The 21,510-nt window shown below is 43.5% G+C and overlaps 1 non-coding gene across 1 annotated transcript; it reads right to left on the bottom strand.

Annotated features, from left to right (window-relative positions):
• Positions 1-17,673: 17,673 nt before the first annotated feature.
• On the bottom strand, positions 17,674-17,780 carry LOC123465356. Its single transcript, XR_006640587.1, has one exon. It is a non-coding gene; the product is annotated as a U6 spliceosomal RNA (small nuclear RNA).
• Positions 17,781-21,510: the final 3,730 nt, after the last annotated feature.

Raw genomic sequence — 21,510 nt, 5'->3', positions numbered from 1 at the left:
AAACAAAGATCATGGCATCTGGTCCCATCACTTCATGGGAAATAGATGGGGAACAGCGGAAACAGCGTCAGACTTTATTTTTTTGGGCTCCAAAATCACTGCAGATGGTGATTGCAGCCATGAATTTAAAAGACGTTTACTCCTTGGAAGAAAAGTTATGACCAACCTAGATAGCATATTCAAAAGCAGAGACATTATTTTGCCAACAAAGTTCCATCTAGTCAAGGCTATGGTTTTTCCAGTGGTCATGTATGGATATGAGAGTTGGACTTCAAAGAAAGCTGAGTGCAGAAGAATTGATGCTTTTGAACTGCGGTGTTGGAGAAGACTCTTGAGAGTCCCTTGGACTGGAAGGAGATCCAACCAGTCCATTCTGAAGGAGATCAGCCCTGGGATTTCTTTGGATAAAGCTGAAACTCCAGTACTTTGGCCACCTCATCTTAAGGGTTGACTCATTGGAAAAGACTCTGATGCTGGGAGGGATTGGGGGCAGGAGGCGAAGGGGACGTCAGAGGATGAGATGGCTGGATGGCATCACTGACTCAATGGACATGAGTCTGAATGAACTCCGGGAGTTGGTGATGGACAGGGAGGCCTGGCGTGCAGATTCTTGGGGTCACAAAGAGTCGGACACAACTGAGTGACTGAACTGAACTGAACTGAACTGAGTCTGTATTTGGTACATCTCAGGATCCTCCCATGTGTGCATACGCATCTCTTAGCCAAGATGGATTCCAGTAGAGGCCTCTGGGTAGCTTGACATCACTTCCTTTTTGACCTCCAAGGAGCCTTTCTGCCTATGTGTAGTCAGAAAGGTCTCCTTGACTTCAGGAATGTGAAATTATATGGCCTCTTATCTCTTATCCTGGCAGGGATCAGCCTGTCCTGTTATTCTCCTGCTATCTTCGTCTTGGGGTCCACAGGGAATGAACTCCAGCTGCTCAGCCAGGGTCCCTGCTGTCTTCTGCCTCAAAACCTCCAAAGACAATATGTCTACAAAATGGGCATGGCTGTGTCCTACAAAATTTCATTGATGGACACTGGAATTTGAACATCATGTAATTTTCACATGTCATGAAATATTCTTCTTCTTTTCAACCCCTCCCCTGCAAAAAAGTAAAACCACTGTCAACTACAAATTGGCATTTACCAAGAGCAATGCCAATGACTGAACAATAAAGGCATTTGCCATCTGCCTCTATGGAGACTGAACCCCAATCTGCTATAGCTGTTGACCTTCAACAACCCCTGAGGGAGTTCAGGGTGGAGTGAGGCACTCTGTGCTCCAGGGAATCTGGTAGGACAGGTCTTTAGATAGTTGGATGTTTTTAGGAACAGATTTTATTATCTCAATCCTTGCATCTCCTCATATCTAGAGAAGCACTAAATCCCTTCATGGTGATATCAGATCCTTATGACTAACAAAAAACCTTTTGCAAAATGAGTGCTTCATGGTATTGAACTCCCCCTTTACCAAAACCTTATAAACTGACCTTCCCCCACTGCTGCTTTGGAGCAGTCTCTCAGGGCTGAGATGCTGCCTCCCAGGCTGCAGTCCTCATTGTGCCCCAAATAAAACTTAACTCGCAACTCTCAAGTTGTACATCTTTTCTAGTCGACACCATTCTTAGTTCATAGGCCATACAAAGAAAAGTGGCAGGTCAGACTGGTCCACAGGCCATAGTATATCAACCTATGAGATCAGTTATTATTATATTATTGTTCAAAAATATTCTCTCCCCCTCCACCATTTCCATTGGTGGAGTATCTTTCCCACCTCCACTGATGCTTGGCCAGATGGCTTGCTTTGGATCATGAGATGTTAGCAAATATGATGGATGTAAACCAAAGTGTGACATTGTGATTTATAATAAGAAAAGTATATTTGGTCATCAGTCCTCATTTTGGCACAGAGCTCTAAAACCCTGGAATTCCCTAAATGATAAAAGCAACAAAACAGTCTTTTGCTATTCATAACAGGCCCCTTTCAACCACACATGACTTTATGTTTCTGAGGTTACTTTTGGAAAGCCCTTAAGGATAGGGGCTGGTGTGACTCTTTGCAACCCCATGGACTGTCTCCTGCCAGGCTCCTCTGTCCATGAGATTTCCCAGGCAAGAATGCTGGAATGGGTTGCCGTTTCTTCCTCCAGGGGATCTTCCCAACCCAGGGATCGAACCTGGGTCTCCTGCATTGCAGGCAGATTTTTTTACCATCTGAGCCATCAGAGCCCAAAGGATAGGGGTTGGTTGCCAGGGGAACCAACCTGGATTACAAAGTTAGAACTTTCAGCCCCACCCCCCGACACACATCTGGGGAGGAGAGAGGGATGGGTGGTGAATCAATCACTAATGGCCAACAGTTTAATCCCTTGTGCCTATATAATGAAACTTGAATAAAAATCCCCGAACGGTGGTTTTGCAGAGCTTCTGGGTTGGTGAATACATGGAGATGTGGCAGGGTCATGTGGTCAAAACAGTGGGTCAGCACAGATGACAACCTGGACTTGTAATTAGAGTCATGAGGGAGCAGGAGGGTAAGTTTTGTGGCACTGAATCCCTAACCTGTGGAACCAGAGGCTGTTTCCAGGTAGATATATCAGAACTGAGTTAAATTGTAGGACATCGAATCGGTGCCTACTAAGAAATGGGGACTTGCTTGGTGGTACTGAAAAAAACATGTCATGGAAATTCCCTGGCAGTCCAGTGGTTAGGACTCTGCATTTTCACTGACGAGTACACTGGTTCAATCCCTGGTCAGGGAACTAAGATTGCACAAGCCAGGAAATGCAGTTAAAAAAAAAAAAAAGTCAGAAAATGTCTCAGAGGTACCTGCACCACTGGGCTCACCTTCTTGCAGTTCTGCCAACACCTGAGAGGACTGCTCATGGGTAGTTGCTGCCACTTCTGCCTGGGCCCTAGAATGAACATACAAGAAGCAGACCTAAGACCCAGTCTCAGCGAAGAGCCTGGCCCACCTAGGGCAGCTGTGAAGCCTGAATCAGAACCACCCAGTCAAGTTCACCCATTCAGTTCAGTCGCTCAGTCGTGTCCGACTCCTTGTGACCCCACGGACTGCAGCACACCAGGCTTCCCTGTCCATCACCAACTCCCAGAGCCTACTCAAACTCACATCCATCGCATCGATGATGCCATCCAACCATCTCATCCTCTGTCATCCCCTTCTCTTCCTGCCTTCAATCTTTCCCAGCATCAGGGTCATTTCCAGTGAGTCAGTTCTTTGCATCTGGTGGCCAAAGTATTGGAGTTTCAGCTTCAGCATCAGTCCTTCCAATGAAAATTCAGCACTGATTTCCTTTAGGATTGACTGGCTGGATTTCCTTGCTGTCCGAGAGACTCTAAAGAGTCTTCTCCAACACCACAGTTCAGAAGCATCAATTCTTTGGCACTCAGCTTTCTTTACAGACCAACTCTCACATCCCTACAAGACTACTGGAAAAACCATACCCCCAGCCAAATCTGCAGATGCCTGAGAGATAAATGCTTACCATTATATGCCACTGAGATGTTATAGCTGTTTGTTACTTGGCATTTGCTGACTGATACAAACAACATCATCATTTTTTTAATATTATCTCTGCTGTGCATTGATGTTATTATCAGGCACCATACAGATTGCTTTATCTTATTTAATCCTCATTTTAGGAGAGGAGTATTATTATTTTCCTCTTTTATAAATCATGAAACTAAAGCTCAGAAGTTCCCAAGAGGCCTGAAGACCTAGGAAAGAAATCCAAGTTTATCTGACTTCAAAGCTATTGCCCTTTTCATTATGGCTTCAAACAACAGTAGCACCCACTTACTAACACAACCAGTCTGAGTGTCAACTTTTGCATTTGAAAAACCCAGGTAAAAAACACAAACTTCATAGGGTTCCTTTGGGAAGTAAATGAGATAGTGGCTATAAGCCATTGATTTCAATATCTGACATATAGTCAGTGACAAACAGAGTCTATTATGTTATTAATGATTAGAAAATTATTAAATAATACTAATTAACTGATATTAATTAAGCATTACTATAACTTCCTCAATGGCTCAACAAGTAAAGAATCTGTCTGCAATGCAGAAGACACAGGAGATGAGGGTTTGATCTCTGGGTCAAGAGATCCCCTGGAGGAAGAAACAGCAACCCATTCCAGCATTCTTGCCTGGAAAATTCCATGGACAGAGGAGCCTGGCAGTCTACAGTCCACAGAGTCTCAAAGAGTCAGATACGACTGAGCACACAAGCCTTCTTGTTGTTCAGTCACTAAGTCATGTCTGACTATTGTTGATCAGTCACTAAGTATTACTGACCCCATGGACTGCAGCATGCCAGCTTTCCCTGTCCTTCACTGTCTCTCGGAGTTTGCTCAAACTCATGTCCACTGAGTCAGTGATGCCATCAAACCAATTCATCCTCTGTCACCCCCTTCTCTTCCTGCCCTCAATCTTTCCCAGCATCAGGGTCTTTTCTAATGAGTCGGCTCTTTGCATCAGGTGGCCAAAGGATTGAAGTGTCAGTCCAGCAACAGTCTTTCCAGTGAATATTCAGGGTTGATTTCCTTTAGGATTGACTGGTTTGATCTTGCAGTCCAAGGGACCTCAAGAATCTTCTCCAGCACCACAGTCTGAAAGCATTAATTCTTCAATGCTCAGCCTTTTTATGGTTCAACTCTCACCATCCCGCAATTCCACCCTTGGTTATATATCCAAAGAAATGAAAATACTAATTCAGAAAGATACACACACATCAACATTAATAGCAGCATTATTTAAAATAGCCATGATACGGAAGCAACCTAAGCATCCATCAAGAGATGAATGGAAAAAGAAAATGTGATGTGTATATATACAAGTGAAAGTGAAAGTCGCTCAGTTGTGTCCGACACTTTGCGACCCCGTGGACTGTAGCCCGTCAGGCTTCTCTGTCCATGGAATTCTCCAGGCCAGAATACTGGAGTGCGTAGCTGTTCCCTTCTCTAGGGTATCTTACTAATCCAGGGATCAAACCCAGGTCTCCCTCATTGATTCTTTACCATCCAAGCCACCAGGGCAGCCCAAGAATATTGGAGTGGGTAGCCTTTGCCTTTTCTAGAGGATCTTCCCAACCCAGGAATCCAACTGGGGTTTCCTGCATTGCAGGTGGATTATTTACAACCTGAGCTACCGGGAAGCCCATATATATACAATGGAACCCTAAAAAAGAATGAAATTCTGCCATTTGCAACAATGTGGATAGACCTATAGAGTATTGCGCTTGGTGAAATAAGTCAGAGAAAGACAAACACTCTGTTATCACTCTGTTATCTTATATGTGGAATCTAAAAAATAAAACAAATTAATACATATAGCAAAACAGAAACAGACTCACAGATATAGAGAACAAACTAGCAGTTACCAACCGAGAGCGAGAAGCAGGGCGGGGTACAGGGGTATGGCATTAAGAGATACAAACTATTATGTTTAAAATAGATAAGCAACAAGAATTGTACAGGCTCAGTACTTGTAGCACATGGGCTTAGTTGCTCTGTGGCATGTGGGATCTTCCCAGACCAAGGATGGAACCTGTGTCCTCTGCATGGTCTGGTGTATTCGTAACCACTGGACTACCAGGGAAGTCCCTACATGTCTTATTATAGACACAGCTTGTCTATTTGTTTCTCTTCCCCGACTCTGTAGATTCTGAATGCCCAGAGGGGATTGGCCTAATTCACTGAATTCCCATCAACTGGCATATGCTGCTGCTGCTGCTAAGTCGCTTCAGTCGTGTCCGACTCTGTGCGACCCCATAGACGGCAGCCCACCAGGCTCCCCCGTCCCTGGGATTCTCCAGGCAAGAACACTGGAGTGGGTTGCCATTTCCTTCTCCAATGCATGAAAGTGAAAAGTGAAAGTGAAGTCGCTCAGTCATGCCCAACTCTTAGCGACCCCATGGACTGCAGCCTACCAGACTTCTCCGTCCATGGTCCTTCTCCTCAACTGGCATATAGTAAGAGTCAATACCCAACAGCTGATTTTATTAATCTTGCCATTAAGGTTGTTGTTTTATTAGAGTGCAATGGCTACCTCATAGAGTCACCTAGCCTCCTCAGTGACAGGAGCTATGTAAAGCCACCGAGTGGATGATTTAATGAATATTTTTCAGTCTTCCCTCCCCTTGAGTCCAAAGAAGGCTACCGTCTTGTTCAAAGCACCTTAACTCTTTAGAACAGAATTCAAGTGTCCTGCTTTTCCATCCTCAAAGAGGCCTTTAACATATTAGGGATTGAGACAAAAGAATTTCCAAGCCTAGAGACAGATTCGCAACTCTGGCTTCCTGACTCCCTTTTCATATCTTTTCATATCGTGTTCCCAGGTCATCCTTTCCCCACAGCTGCATAAAATAGATTGAATCAAACAAACCCCATCATCCCCCCTGCTTCTCTCTGCTGGGGCCAGGAGGAGCCGGGCTATGCGGCACCAATGACGACAGATAGCAAAGCTCTGTGCTCTTCCTTCCCCCCCAGACAGCCACCCAAGGTCACAGAGAGCCTTGACGGTGGGGGACTCTAAAGGTACCTGAGCAACTTCACAGTGAGAGACCTGACAAACACTGCTTAAGGGTCAGCATCCACAGTGATAAGCCATGATGTGGTAAAAATGACACTTTGCCTCTATGATCTTCTTCCCCCAAGCCCCGTAACCCTAATCATGAGAGAAACACAAGGCAAATACCAATAGAGGGACATTCTACGAAATACCTGACTAGTACTTCTCAAAACTGTCATCCAAACAAAGAAAATCTGAGAAAGTGTCAGTCAAGAGGAGCCGAAGGCGACATGACAGTTACATGTACAATGGGGGACTTTCCTGGTTGTTGAGTGGCTAAGACTCATCGTGCCCAATGCAGGGAGCCCAGGTTCCATCCTTGGTCAGAGAACTATATCCCACACGAATAATTATCCCACATGCCTCAACTAAGACCTGGCACAGCCAAATAAATAAATATATATCTTTAAACGTAATACAGGATCCTGGAACAGAAAAAAGACACTGTAAAAACTAAGAAAATCTGAATAATGTGTGGACTTTAATAAATAATAAAGCATCAGTACTGGTTCATTAGCTGTAATAAATATACCATCTAATTTAAGATATTAATAGGAGAAACTAAATGCAGGGTTTATGGGCTATCCTCACAGTTTTTCTTTAAATCTAAAACTATACTTAAAAAATTTTTTTTAATTTTATTTTTAAACTTTACAATATTGTATTGGTTCTGCCATATATCGAAATGAATCCGCCACAGGCATACACGTGTTCCCCATCCTGAACTATACTTAAAAAGTAATATTATTTGAAAACAAAAAATCGGGGCTTCCCTGATGGTCAAGAAGAATCCACCTGCCAATGCAGGGGGCACAGGTTCGATCCCTGGTCCGGGAAGATCCCACATGCCACAGGGCAATCAAGCCAGTGCGCTGCCACTACTGAGCCAGCCCTCCAGAGCCTGCAAGCTGCAAATACTGAGCTTGTGTGCGGAAACTAAGACATATTCTGCAACAAGAGAAGCCACAGCAATGAGGAGCCCTCGTGCTGGAATAAAGAGTAACCCTCACTCACCACAACTAGAGAAAGTAGCAACGAAGACCCAATGCAACCGAGACCCAGCACAACCAAAAACAGAGGTAAGTAAATCAATCTTTTTAAAAAATTGACTAGCTTTCAATCTCTCAAAAATATGATGTTAATGTATAATACTTCCTAAAATATTTGCATTCAAGGAGTTTCAGAAGACACCCCGTGAATAAAATACAGGAAAAGCTGCAGAGAAATTGATTTCTCCAGAGAGTAAGAAAATAACACCCGGTGCTGATTCAATGATATGAGGGATCAAAGGAAGAACAAGCCCAGGGAAGGAGAATTATTCCAATCAGTCTCCCACTGCAGAAACCATAAATAGAAAGATGAAACCAAGCCATGAATCTCTCTTTGAGAAAAGGGAGGTGATCAACAGCATGCATCTTGTTTCACTGCCCCACCAAGATGATACTCTTTCCAAAGAGGGAAAAATGAGCTGCCAATGAGAAATCATTTGGATGACGAAGAAAGACATCTTCTCAGAAACTTCCAAATCAAGTTTGACTGTTAGTCAATGTGCCAAGCTGTGGTTATATGTCATTTCTTCTCCAGAAGATGGAGCTTTAGTCTAAAACATGGATGCAAAGAGAAGTTGGCAAACTGGGTTCAGAATGATAGCATTCAAAGAAAATGCCTAAGATTGGGTCTGTATCAAGGAGAGTTACAAAAGCATTTTTAAATCGCCTTGGAGATTTCATTTGACCTGATTCTCCCTTTATAAACAGCCATTGCTTCAACTGTTTTTAGCCAGGCAAAAAGGAAAATTTCAGTGGGAGTCATAAAAAATGATTATGTATCATCTTGTTTTAATGTGGCATTTGTCTTTCCAGAAGTCTAAATGCTGACTATTAACTTATGGTGCAGTTTGTATGTTGAAGGAGGTGACATTTAAATTCACTGTTCTGGTAAATTTATTACACAGAAATGAATTTTCCCTAAAATATTCAAACGTAAAAGTCATCTCTCATGCTTTATTCTAAAACAGATCAGTCGGACTTAGCCCCCAGGACACTCTTGTGGACTGAATATTTGTGTTCCCCCAAACATTGAGATCTTAACCTCAACCTAAAGGTGTTAAGAGGTGGGAACTTTGGGGTGGGGCTAGTGCCCTTATAAAAAAGGACCCTGAAAGCACTCTTCTGCCATATGGGAACACAACTATCTATGAATGAGAAAGCTGACTCATAGATATTGAATCAGCCTTGAATTTGGACTTTCCAGCCTCCAAAACCATGAGAAATAAATAAATGTTTAAGCCACCTGGTTTATGATATTCCATTTCAGCAACCCAAACAGGTGATGATGTGACAGTTTAGTTGCTAAGTCGTGTCTGACTTTTGTGACCTCACCAGGCTCCTCTGTACATGAGATTTCCAAGGCATGAATACTGGAGTGGGTTCCCATTTCCTTCTCCAGGAGGTTGTCCGGACCCAGGGATGGAACACAAGCCTCCTGCATTGCATGCGACTTCTTTACTGCTGAGCCACCAAGGAAGTCCCAACCCAAACAGGCTAAGACACATATCTTGTCTTAGAGGCTCATCTCTGAGTCATCATAATGACCATAACAATGTCTCATGAGAAGCCAGGATGGCTCACGTGCCATTCCTGTTTGTAGCCAGCAATGTGGCATAATGTGACTGGCCACGGTCTACCTTTCCCCAGGTCAGGGAATCTGAACAAGATTTACACTCTGTTAGCTGGGAAGAAGAGAGGAAGATATATGTTTTTAGGCAATAAACAATGTCTGCCACACTAGAGGAATCTGTTGAATGGTAGGGATATTTAATAATATCCTAAAAACTGAGAAGGAAATTTGAGACCAAAAAACCAAGCAGGCAACTCCATAAAGTGAAATTATGACGTTTATTGTGGGTAACTTTCATACTGGCAGGACAGGGCAGATGACACTCCAGAAGCATTCACAGCTGGACTCTGAGCCTTTAAAAGGGATACAGTGGTATTTAAAGGAGCCAAAGTTGAAGATATAATCTGAACACTAAGGGAAAAGCATGTCCACAATGATGGGAATTGAGGGTTTTTTTCCTCCCCCGGGGGGGGTCTCATGATCATTCACCATCTCTGTGAGCAAAGACGTTCTTCCAGTTTCCACATCAGAAAAAGCCAAGGGTAAAAGTTGATAGGAAACTTATCTGGCTTGGGCACATTCCTTATAAGTAAGCTAAAGTTCAGTCATACAGAAAGGGACAGGGGTAGGACTGAGGGCCAAAGATGAAACGGACAGAATGGAATCAGTATGCTTCAGCCACAGCACCAGTTAGCTACTGCTGCATAACAAACAAGCTCAAAACTCAATGACTTAAAACAATAGGTATCTGGAATCCATAGGTCAGCTGGGTGGTTCTGCTGGTCTTAGTAGGCTCACACATCATCACTGATAGGTGTGGGGTGGGTAGGTGGCTCTGCTCATCTGGGTTGGGCTTTTTCACATGACAAGAGGCAGGGTGGGTGTAGGCTGAGGTGCCTCAAATTTCCCAACAGGGTTTTTCACTCTCCAGCAGTCTAACGGGTTTGTTCATATGACAGACTTGGGATTCCAGAAGAAAGAGCAAAAGCTGAAAGATCCTCTTAAGGTCCAGGCTCAAAACTGACACACTTTCAATTCTGCTGCATTCCATTGGCCTGAACAACTCATCAGACCAACCCAGACTGAAAGGCTGGGGAAATGGCTCTAACTCTTGGTGGGAGGAGCCACAGAGTCACATTATAAAAGGTGTTGTTAAAGGAAGAGATAAAAGAGTTAGGATATTTTTTGCAATCACGCTGCCATACGTTTTTAGTACTGAGAAACACTGACCATGCTTGTAAGGTGAGGTCATGTTTGTAAGTGGAAATGGATCACAACCGAGATGGAAAAATTGACCATGCAAAAGGGAATTCATTATACTTGCAATCACACAGCCCCACAATTCACACAATTGGGTCATTTGGACCATAGTGTTTTGGTGGGAATTTTATTGCATTATATACACACAGTGTATATACACTAGCGATCCACTCTCAAAGGACTGATAAAGCCTGTCAATCAAGCAAAGCTATTGATTGGGTGTACTGCAGTAGAGGAGAGCACCATTTACAAGAGTCTTGGTAGTATCTCAAAATGGGGAAATTAGTGTTGGAAAGGAAAAGCTTTTCCCCTGTCTTCTTAGGCTCTGTATCAAGACGCCTGTGAATTGCACTTTGCTGCTGTTTTTGTTTAATCACTAAGTCATGTCTGACTCTTTGCAACCCCATAGACTGTATAGCCCACCAGGCTCCTCTGTCCATGGGATTTCCCAGGCAAGAATACTGGAATGGGTTACCATTTCCTTCTCTAGGGGATCTTCCCGACCCAGGGATCGAACCTGAGTCTCCTGTACTGACAGGCACATTATTTACCACTGAGCCACCTGGGAAGCCCTGTGAATTGCACTAGCAAAAGACAAATTAACAGGGGGGGAAAAAATCACACAATTTTTAGTAATATTTAAGTGCATGGGCGTTCACAGAAAAGAAGTGAAAACTTGGACAAGTTGTTCAAGGACTTGTGTATCCTTTAGGGGGGGCTGCGATGGGTCTTTGTTGCTGCCCTCAGGCTTTCTCTAGGTGCAGTGAGCAGGTGATACTCGAGCTGTGGTGCGCAGGTTTCTCACTTCAGTGGGTTCTCTTGTTGAGGAGCATGCGCTCTACTGCTCGTGCTTCAGCAGCTGCAGCTCAAAAATTCTGGAACATGGACTTCAGTACTTGCGGCGCACACGCTTAGTGGTTGCAGCGCACACACTTAGTTGCCCCCCGCGGCATATGGAATCTTCCCCGACCAGGGATGCGGATTTTTAACCACTGGACTACCAGGGAAGTCCTAGATACACTTTCAAAAAAGGAAAGAGAGTTTGGGCTTCAAGAGACAATAAATTACGGGACAATTACTAGAAAATATACAGAGAGAACTAATAGGAGAACAGGAGTTACTTTCGTGAGGTCTAGGTATGCAAACTCACTTTGGTACAGACTCCCCATATCCAACGGTAAGAGTCGCTTTTCTCTTGCAAGTAGTGGAGGGAAAGAGGTGGGTGCCATCCTCAAAGGGAAACGTATGCCCTGCTTTATAGTGCTTCCGAGGTGGCGCAGTGGTCAAGAATCTGCCTGTCAATTCAGGAGACACACATTCGATCCCTGCGTCAGGAAGATCCCCCAGAGAAGGAAATGGCAACCCACTCCAGTAGTCTTACCTGGAAAATCCCACGGACAGAGGAGCCTGGAGGGATACAGTCCATGGGGTCACGAAGAGGCGGACACAACTGAGCACACACCCAGGTGCACTTCAGTCAGAGAAGGGGAGGGCAGAGACCTCTTCCTCCATCTGTTGACTCAACTGCCTTCACGGAAAAATAAACACCAAAATGGCGTATTTTGAGGTGTCATATTCTGATCTCCTTTTTTAGCAGAGGGTATTTTCCGGACTTTAGGGCCTGGGCTGAGTGATTTTAATGTGGGTTTTGCAAGGTAGGAGACCATCTAGCCTTGGATATAGCTTATGACATAATAGCTTTGGGTAGGTGGGCCCGGTGATTCTAAGATCTTAAAAGCAAACCGTGACAAACAGTCTATTTTAGCTGGTTCGCGGTCTTATCTTCTAAGAGCAAGCATTTCCTGGAATCAACAGCTAACTGTTTTATGCCTGGTTTCTGTGTTATTTCATGTATGCATGGACACACATTCCTGGTCCCAGTATGGTTTAATTCAGGCACAGGAAATTATGTCAGTTTCTGTTCTCATATATAGTCGATGTGTTTTATTTATCTCCTCCTTTTCTCCAACTCCACCTGTCTCCAGGTGAAATATTCCATGACCTTACTTCTCAAAAGTATGAAACAATTTTTGAACTGCACACAAAGTGTGTGTAAATCCAAGCAAAACAGGCAACACAACGCTGAAAAAGTTCTAGGCAGGGAATTAATTGAAAGGCCTGATTTCACTATTTTTGCAACAGGACACAGACTCCCACACAACCTCTTTTAAAAATCACTTCATCTTCAGAAAAGCTAGATTTCTCAACCAACGTTTGGTACATTTTTACAATAACACTCTAAAAAGCTCTGACATTGACGGATTCCAAAGAAAACGAGGCAGTATCTAAAACTTAGAATACTACTCATGGAGCATATGGCTAGACACTTTATTTAAAGGAAAGGACAAGGAATCCAGAAAGACTATAATTAGAAAAACTTCATGCACTGCTCACAAGAACAAGTAGCTTTCCTGGTACCTGAATGTTTAAAATAATGGCCTCTGACATTTTGAAAAATGGCTATATTGTACCAAGTCAATACAAGTGAAGAGGCACGGTCTGTGAGCAGAAAACTGTGTGATGTGATGTGTTTCTGGTTGTTTCTAGATGGGGTAAGATGATGGGCTATAAGTGCCTTTTTTGTTGCCATGACAACATTTCCTTTCAGTTCAGTTCCGTTCAGTCACTCAGTCATGTCTGACTCTTTGCGACCCCATGAACCACAGGTGCGTTCCTGAACTGGCGTGCTGTGGTTCATGGGGTCCTAAAGAGTCAGACACAACTGAGCGACTGAACGGAATTGAACTGAACTGAACCACAGCATGCCAGGCCTCCCTGTCCATCACCAACTCCCAGAGTCCACCCAAACCCATGAACATTGTGTTGGTGATGCCATCCAACCACCTCATCCTCTGTTGTCCCCTTCTCCTCCTGCCCTTAATCTTTCCCAGCATCAGGGTCTTTTCAATGAGTCAGCACTCCACATCAGGTGGCCAAAGAATTGGAGTTTTAACGTCCTTCAACATCAGTCCTTCCAATGAACACCCAGGACTAATCTCCTTTAGGATGGACTGGTTGGATCTCCTTGTACTCCAAGGGATTCTCAAGAGTCTTCTCCAACACCACAGTTCAAAAGCATCAATTCTTTGGTGCTCAGCTTTCTTTATAGTCCAACTCTCACATCCATACATGACCACTGGAAAAACCATAGCCTTGACTAGACAGACCTTCGTTGGCAAAGTAATGTCTCTGCTTTTGAATATGCTGTCTAGGTTGGTCATAACTTTACTTCCAAGGAGCAAGCATCTTTTAATTTCATGGCTACAACCACCATCCGCAGTGATTTTGGAGCCCAGAAAAATAAAGTCAGCCATGGTTTCCACTGTTCCCCATCTATTTGCCATGAGGTGATGGGACCAGATGGGATGATCTTAGTTTTCTAAATGTTGAGCTTTAAGCCAACTTCTTCACTCTCTTCTTTCACTTTCATCAAAAGGCTCTTTAGTTCTCCACTTTCTGCCATAAGGGTGGTGTCCTCTACATACCTGAGGTCATTTCCTTTAGTAATATGGGTAACTGCACCATGAGCTGAGGCGTTCAGCCAGTGCTGTAATAAGCTGAGATGAGTGGAAATCAGCCTCCTTTAGTGGATACTGTCAGGCAGGCCTTTGACTCCCACACTGCTCCATTCCATTCTTCACAGGGCAACAAGCACCCCCACAGCCCGGTATACAAAACCCATCAATGCCATCTTCCTGTGTCAGACTTACCACCATTATCTGTCCCTGGCTCTCTCAACTTCTCAATTATGTGAACAAAAAATTCTATATTTATTGCTTACTCTAGTCTGGTTTGTGTTTCTATCCTTTTACATTGAAAAATCATTTTAAATATGTTTGGTGGTGGTTTTGGTGATGGTGTATACCCTTCTATTTTGATATCTTGCTATAGGCATTGTTTTTGAAATGGCCACTACTGAATTCCTATGTGCAACCAAGTTTTTTTGTCTGGCAATAGAGTTTTTCCACAGAGACTCTCCAGAACTGGTGATTGACAATGGTCATAACTACAGATTTTTGTTAATTCTGATGTTCTCTGTATAAACCCATCTATAGTCAAAAACTGTGGTTGGGGAGGGAGGTAGGATTGGGGTGGTGCTCCAGTGAGGGAAGAGAAATCAGTGACCTTGTCAGCCATAAGAACTCAAAAAGGAATACAGAATTGTTATAAAGTCCCTGGCTTTCCACATGACCCTGGACTTTGAAGACATATTAGAAGGGGTCCCCAATTTCATATTTTCTCAGTCCTCCCGTCTTTTAAGCCTCTCTCCTTAAAGCTGCATGAGAATATATTTTATTTAGGGGCCAGCTGCTCTGCCCAAGGAAAATGGAAAACAAGCATGTCTCTGAGGATAACAAATGTGGTTGACCTTGGGTGGAAGGGAGTGGTGCAGATAAAAGTCCTTGAAAGAGGAACAAGGAGCTGAAAAATATCACATGTCTTTGGGAAAAAGAGAATCATTGTAGAACAAGATAAGTGAGTGCTCTAGCCTGTGTTGGGATGGAAAACAGGACCCCTCGGCCCTTGGGCAGGAAGAGGAGGATAGTGGGTCTGAATGGTCCAGGGAAAAGCAGCTCAGAGAGAAGGGACCAGGGATCAGGGATCTTTAGTAATCCATGTCTGCAGCGGCTTCTTGGACCTCAGTAACAGGGATGTGTCTTTACTCTCATCGGTAGGGAAACTGATGTGAGAGGCTGAAAAATTCCTAACAGAGCTAAGACTGTGTGCCAGGTACCATTCTAAGTGTGTTTCATCTGGTAACCCATGTAATGCTGTCAAAGAAAATGCAGTAAGGTAAAGTGGCAAAAACAAGATTGACTCAGAACTATGGCAACAGAGGAAAAGAGACCCCTGTGTGGAACTGGGCTCAACTCTGAAATCAACAAGGACCAGTGGGGACTCCTAGCCAGGGAGAAAGGTGGTGGTTGGGGGCTGGAAAATCACTAAGAGGAAACACTGGGGATTCCACCTAAAACAACCTAACGGGATTCTCGCTGAAAGTGGAGCAAAGTAATCAGACATCACCTAGTGGTCAGACATTGGGGGATGGGGGTAGATGAGGAATTTGGTCAGACATCCATGGTGATCAGATACTGAGGGTGGGGGATGCTGGGGATGCTGGCTAAGCTGACTTAGCCATTTTTGCTAAGACTGGGGCATGCCAAGAAAAGCACAGGAGCCCCAAAACTGAGTTCTCCTTGGGAAGAGAGTTTGGAGGAGCTGATTAGAGTTTGATCAAGGAGAGAGACTTTGTCAACCCTTAAAACAGCTCTACGAAATAGATAATGTTATTCCCTTTTACAGATGAGAATACTTGGTGTAGAGGCTCTGGCCAGCTGTAGATCCAGTTCTCTGTGCTTAGGCAGCATACTTCACTGAGGGCACAGTGTGAGTACATTAACCTGCTGTAGATCTGACTCAGTTTCAGTTTCAGTTTAGTCGCTCAGTCGTGTCCGACTCTTTGCGACCCCATGAATCACAGCACGCCAGGCCTCCCTGTCCATCACCAACTCCCAGAGTTCACCCAGACTCAACGTCCATTGAGTCAGACTTTTTGCCAATCAGCAGTCACAAGATTTTTAACTTGTACCTCAATTTCAGCTCCTTGGAGAATGACTACCTCCCTCTTCGAGGTAATGCTCTAAGGCCTCCCAAAATGAAATTCACATCTTTTCAAGTGAAGGAGATGCAGACAGGCCACCCTGAAACATTCCACTTTGGCTTAAGAATCATTTTGAACTGAAGATGTTCAAAATGGCTCCTGAAATCCCTCATCTACTGAAAGGTAGAACCTTCTGAAAGAATTCAGCTGTCCTAAGTCCCCTCTCCAGGAGCCACTCGAGTTTTGTCCTGAGGAGAGAAGTCAGTACCCCACCCAGACAGACATTGTCACAAGACTGTCCTGCCTCCCATCTAACCTTTTAAGGACTCATCGAGCTTTCCAAAGCATCGTTTTCTTCTCTATAGATACTCATTATCCCACTTCTGTTTCCCCTACTAAGGAACATAGACCTCAAATTCTAACTACTCCCCTGTGCTAGTTGTTATTGTTTAATTGCTCAGTTGGGTCCAACTCTTTTAAGACCCTATGGACTGTAGCCCACCGGCCTCCTCTGTTCATGGGATACTCCAGGCAATAATACTGGAGTGGGTTGACATGCCTCATCCAGGGCTCCCCAACCCAGGAATCGAACTCTCATCTCTTTCATCTCCTGCATTGGCAGGTGGGTTCTTTACCTACTGAGCCACCAGGGAAGCCCCCTGAGCTACTTACCTTTCTCCCACATATATGGGCAGTGTGCATGCTAGCACACTTCTATTTGATTAATCCTAGGGTTTTTTTTAATTGATTTATTTTCTATTCAAGGATAATTGCTTTACAGAATTTTGCTGTTTTCTGTCAAACCTCAACATGAATCAGCCATAGGTATACATATGTCCCCTCCCTTTCAAACTTCCCTCCCATCTCCCTCTCCATCCCACCCCTCTAGGCTGATACAGAGCCCCTGTCTGAATTTCTTAGCCATACAGCAAATTCCCGTTGGCTATCTATTTTACATATGGCAATAGTTCCCACATTACTCTTTCCATACATCTCATCCTCTCCTCCCCTCTCCCCATGTCCATAAATCTATTCTCTATGTCTGTTTCTCCACTGCTGCCCTGGAAGTAAATTCTTCAGTACCATTTTTCTAGATTCCATATATATGTGTTAGAATACGGTGTTTGTCTTTCTCTTTCTGACTCATTTCACTCTATATAATAGCTTCTAGGTTCATCCACTTCATTAGAACAGACTCAAACGTGTTCCTTTTTATGACTGAGTAATATTGCATTGTGAATATATACCACAGCTTCTTTATCCATTCATCTGTTGATGGACATCTAGATTGCTTCCATGTTCTAGCTGTTGTAAATAGTGCTGCAACGAACAATGGGATACATGTGTCTCTTTCAATTTTGGTTTCCTCAGGGTATATGCCTAGGAGTGGGATTGCTGGGTCATATGGGTGTTTTATTCCTAGTTTTTTGAGGAATCTCCATATTGTCTTCCATAGTGGCTATATCAATTTACATTCCCACCAACAGTGCAAGAGAGATCCCTTTTCTCCACACCCTTTCCAGCATTTATTGTTTGTAGACTTTTTGATGAGGGCCATTCTGATCAGTGTGAGGTGATATCTCATTGTAGTTTTGATTAAAAATACGGAACGCTTCACGAATATGCATGTCGTCCTTGCACAGGGGCCATGATAATATTCTCTGTATCGTTCCAATTTTAGTATATGTGCTGCCTAGGCGAGCACTGACTGATCCTTGTTAATCGGTCTTTTGTTGGTCTTGTTTACAGGGCCCCAGTTGAAAATGCCTAAGATAGGCAGAGGGAAAAGATTTTTTTATTCCCCTACACAATTCAGACCATCTTAAACACATCCTCCCTGTTTGGTGAAAGTCCATCCAGTCTTTTTTGCACAGTGAAGCAACAAGTAATTAAAAAATGGTTCTATTTATCCAGAAGGCAAACTTCATAATATGGTCACATTTTCTGATGTCTCTACTCAGAGGTCTGGAGCCTAAAGGGTTGGAAGGAAGGGTTATACTGGATAGCATGAAGTTTCTTTGTGGGTTTTTTGTTTTGTTTTGTTTTGCTTTTTTTTTTTTAAATCTAGAGAGTTCACTAAGAGAAAGAAATGGCAACCCTCTCCAGTATTCTTGCCTCAGAAATCCATGGACAGAGGAACCCAGAAGGCTACAGTCCATGGGGTTGCCAAAAGTAGGACACGACTTAGCAACTAAGTAACAGAGAGCTTACAAAAACAGGGGGAGGAGCAAGATCAGGTTCTAGAAACAAATGCCTGCTTAAAGATTTTGAGGCTAAGTTACAAAGATGGTTAAAGATTGTTCAGTTCAGTTCAGTTCAGTCGCTCAGTCGTGTCCGACTCTTTGCAACCCCATGAATTGCAGCACGCCAGGCCTCCCTGTCCATCACCAACTCCCGGAGTTCACTCAAACTCACGTCCATTGAGTCAGTGATGCCATCCAGCCATCATCATCCTCTGTCGCCCCCTTCGCCTCCTGCCCCCAATCCCTCCCAGCGTCAGAGTCTTTTCCAATGAGTCAACTCTTCGCATGAGGTGGCCAAAGTACTGGAGTTTCAGCTTTAGCATCATTCCTTCCAAAGAAATCCCAGGACCGATCTCCTTTAGAATGGACTGGTTGGATCTCCTTGCAGTCCAAGGGATTCTCAAGAGTCTTCTCCAACACCACAATTCAAAAGCATCAATTCTTCAGTGCTAAGCTTTCTTCACAGTCCAAATCTCACATCCATACATGACCACTGGAAAAACCATAGCCTTGACTAGACGGACCTTTGTTGGCAAAGTAATGTCTCTGCTTTTCAATATGCTATCTAGGTTGGTCATAACTTTCATTCCAAGGAGCAAGTGTCTTTTAATTTCATGGCTGCAATCACCACCTGCAGTGATTTGGGAGCCCAAAAAAAAAAAGTCTGACACTGTTTCCACTGTTTCCCCATCTATTTCCCATGAAGTGATGGGACCAGATGCCATGATTTTCATTTTCTGAATGTTGAGCTTTAAGCCAACTTTTTCACTCTCCTCTTTCACTTTCATCAAGAGGCTTTTGAGTTCCTCTTCACTTTCTGCCATAATGGTGGTGTCATCTGTATATCTGAGGTTATTGATATTTCTCCCAGCAATCTTGATTCCAGCTTGTTCTTCTTCCAGCCCAGCGTTTCTCATGATATACATGCATCTAACTCTGCATATAACTTAAATAAGCAGGGTGACAATATGCAGCCTTGACATACTCCTTTTCCTATTTGGAACCAGTCTGTTGTTCCATGTCCAGTTCTAACTGTTGCTTCCTGACCTGCATATAGGTTTCTCAAGAGGCAGGTCAGGTGGCCTGGTATTCCCATCTCTTTCAGAATTTTCCACAGTTTATTGTGATCCACACAGTCAAAGGCTTTGGCATAGTCAATAAAACAGAAATAGATGTTTTTCTGGAACTCTCTTGCTTTTCCAATGATCCAGCAGATGTTGGCAATTTGGTCTCTGGTTTCTCTGCCTTTTCTAACACCAGCTTGAACATCTGGAAGTTCACAGTTCACGTATTGCTGAAGCCTGGCTTGGAGAATTTTGAGCATTACTTTACTAGCTTGTGAGATGAGTGCAATTGTGCGGTAGTTTGAGCATTCCTTGGCATTGCCTTTCTTTGGGATTGGAATGAAAACTGACCTTTTCCAGTCCTGTGGTCACAGCTGAGTTTTCCAGATTTGCTGACATATTGAGTGTAGTACTTTCACAGCATCATCTTTCAGGATTTGAAATAGCTCCACTGGAATTCCATCACCTCCACTAGCTTTGTTTGTAGTGATGCTTTCTAAGGCCCACTTGACTTCACATTCCAGGATGTCTGGCTCTAGGTGAGTGATCACACCATCGTAGTTGTCCAGGTCATTGGGAGCTTTTTTGTACAGTTCTTCTGTGTATTCCTACCATACCACCTCTTCTTAATACCTTCTGCTTCTGTGAGGTCCATACCATTTCTGTCCTTTATCGAGCCCATCTTTGCATGAAATGTTCCCTTGGTATCTCTAATTTTCTTGAAGAGATCTCTAGTCTTTCCCACTCTGTTGTTTTCCTCTGTTTCTTTGCATTGATCGCTGAGGAAGGCTTTAGGCAACAAAATTCATGACTAAGTTATTTGGGGTAAATGTTAACTTCACTGGGCCATTAATCAGATAAAACCACTAATTAACAAAGACATCAAACAACAAAATTCCACTTCTGTAGACAAGTTGGTTAAGTCTGTTGCCTGTTATCTGCACAGTGGAACTTGGCCTTGTCTCAATTTTAGGACAACTTTTATCTTCTCAACAAATAACCCTCTTTACATCCCCAGCCACTTCTCACACCCTAATTTCTTGGGTAAAGATATCCATTGTGAAAATTAAGGCCCATTGAACACGTAAAACATAAAATCTTTCCTATCACACAACTCAATTTACAGTATTTCTTGACTTTTATTGCAACACAGATATAAACAGCACTGTCAAAATTTGTATCATAATATCCTTGCCCTTCTGGCCTCTTTCTTGGTCTGTTTTGAATGGTTTTCTTGTTATTGCATCAGACGTAATGGCGGTATCTGTTAAGATTCTCTGAGTAGCAAGCAGTGGACGTCCATGTTCACTGTCTTGAACAGTAAGAAAGATACTCGTGCTAAACGCCATCATTCATTACCGACTCTTTGTGACCCTATGGGCTATTGTCTGTCAAGGCTCCTCTGTCCTGGGATTCTTCCAGGCAACAGTACCGGAGTGGGCTGCCATAACCTTCTCCTTAGGATCTTCCCGACCCAGGGATCGAACCTGCAGCTCCTATGTCTCCTGCATTGGCAGCTGGGTTCTTTACCACTAATGCCACCTGGGAAGCCCCTAATAAGGATATATCACCCCACAAAATTAATAAGCCCAGCAACAGAGAGCATTTAGCTGAGACTGATACAGCAGCTCAGCCATGTCACCAATGACCTGGCTTCTCTTGATTTTTCTTCAATTTCCCTAAAACTTGTTTCAAAGTAAGACTAAGAAGGGGTTCAGAACATGGCACCCCCAAACACATCACTTTGACATATTGATCAACTTAAGCTGCTGACACGTGAGAAACAGCAGATGCAGGAAGGTCTCTCTGACCACTGCTTTCTCTTTTTTTTAATATGTATTATTTATTTATTTGTCTATGCTGGGTCTTAGCTGTGATCTAGTTCCCTGACCAGGGAACCAACCCAGGCCCCCTCCATTCGGACGAGGAGTCTTAGCCACTGTACTACCAGGACAATCCCTACAAACCTTCTTAAGACAGTCATGACTCCTGAGAAATAAAACAGCTTTTGCTGGTAGCCTGAGGTTGATCAGGTACCACCTCGAAGTCTGTAGGTGTGGTCTCAATCCTACCTCAACTGTTTGGCAAATTTTGTTTAAGAAAATTCAGTGGACTGATGCCAATAGGA

The sequence above is a fragment of the Bubalus bubalis genome, chromosome 24 (assembly GCF_019923935.1).
Source record: "Bubalus bubalis isolate 160015118507 breed Murrah chromosome 24, NDDB_SH_1, whole genome shotgun sequence".
Classification (NCBI taxonomy): Eukaryota; Metazoa; Chordata; class Mammalia; order Artiodactyla; family Bovidae; genus Bubalus; species Bubalus bubalis.
The sequence above is the reverse complement of the archived record's forward strand: the minus strand, read 5'-3'. Positions and strand labels throughout refer to the sequence as shown.